The sequence below is a fragment of the Mus caroli genome, chromosome 9 (assembly GCF_900094665.2).
Source record: "Mus caroli chromosome 9, CAROLI_EIJ_v1.1, whole genome shotgun sequence".
NCBI lineage: Eukaryota > Metazoa > Chordata > Mammalia > Rodentia > Muridae > Mus > Mus caroli.
In genome coordinates, this window is record NC_034578.1 from 59,383,851 (window position 1) to 59,385,719 (window position 1,869).

Below are 1,869 nucleotides of genomic sequence, written 5' to 3' on the forward strand. Positions count from 1 at the left end.
ACCCTGTCTCGAAAAAAAACAAAAAAACAAAAAACTAAAACAAACAAACAAAACAGATTTTCAGGGTGCTAGGGAGAGGCCTGGGGTTAGAGAACTTGTGGAAGAAGCGTAATGACTAGAAACAAATCCCAGAAACCACGTTAATTCTGGGTGTAGTGGTCTGCCTGTAATTCTAGCCTTGGAAAGTAGACAGAGGATCCCAGAGCAAGATGGTTGAGGAGAGTAGCCCTAGACTAGCTCTGTCGGTGAGCTCTGAGTTTAATGAGAGACCCTTTCCACAATAACTTGGAAGAGTAATTAGGGTGATTTCTGATAACCTCTCTTTTCCACGTGTGTGTGCACATGCATCCCCACACATGCAAAACCGTAAGAGTAGCACATACATACATACACACACACAAGAGAAAAAAAAAAACCAGATTTTTCGCCTGGGCACCATAGAGCAAGCCTGTAATCCCAGCATTTGCAAGGTTAAGGTAGGAGGATTTTGGCTATTTCAGAGCCAGCCTGCCTTCCAAAAATACCAGACCACCCAGGACTACACAACTAGACTCTATCTCAAAACAACAACAAGGAAATACTGTGGGGCTCATGAGTCCAGACCCAGGGAGAGGCCTAGGTAGAATGACCAGACAGGATGCTTTGTGTGAGTCTTGTGTGGGTGATGCCTGGACTGGCTGGGAGGTTTGGAACCCTGGAGCGTGGCAGAGTCACGTGGAGAACTTTGACAGGATCTGGCGCCCAGGCTCCACCCTGCTAGATTACTTTGCATCTGGGAGGAGTCTGGAACTTTTGTACTTACAGTTTGCTGGGTGTGGTGGTCCACAGCAGCCGTCTCAGCACTTGAGAGGTGGAGGCTGGGGAATCAGAAGTTCAGTGTCATCCTCTGCTGCGTGTGACTTACAAGGCAAGCCTGGCCTTGGTGCACTCAAACAACATAGAGTTGAGAGAGAATCAAGTTGGTGGAGTGCTTGCCTAGCGTGGGCAGAGCCCAGGCTTGGATTCCTCATTACTGCCTCAGATGTGTATGGTAGAGCATGCCTGTAACCCCAGCATTTGGGAAATGGATGGAGGAAGACTAGAAGTGCATAGTCAGGGCTGGGAACATGGTTCAGCGGTTATGCGCACTCACCGCTCAGCGTCCAGCACTCACTTCAAGCAACTTACAACTGCCTGTAACTCCAGTTCCTCCAGGGCACCTTCATGGAAATGACTTAACCTCATGCATGTATGCATACATATACATAAATAAATAAATCTCAAAAGAAATTTAAGTCGTTCTTGACTATGTAGGGATGTCAAGATGAGCCTGAGACCTCATCTCAAAAAACAAAACAAAACAAAAAACCCAAAGAACAAACTTCAAAAAGGGGCCATTAGTCTTGGAACCCAGGAATATACTGCCTCAGGGAGTGAAGAAGTCATGACCTGACACTCTGCAGCTGGCTTCTGCCAGAAACCAGGCATTACGCTCCTATAAACAGCCGCTTGCCTCTGTCTAAGGTAAGATTCTTAGGAGTGCCATGGTACCTCGGTGTGCCCTGGTACTGACTTTATATATGAAAGGCCCAGAAGTTCAGCCTCCAGACTGAAAAAAAGTCTTCAGCTCTTCAGCTCGATGCCCCTGATGGCTGACCTAGAGATTGCATCCTTAGTATGCAAGTTTATGCCTTCCCCTTGACCCCTCCTAAGATCTGCTTCCTGTGCAGACCCAGGGCTGAGAGCCGACCCCTATGCTAACATTTCATCTAGACCCAGTCTCCCTGCTGTCCCCGCACAGCTGTGACAACCTGTTGCAATGCTTTGAGGCACAAGCCATTTTCTTTTTTTCTTTTTTTTTTTTTTTAAAGATTTATTTATTTATTATAT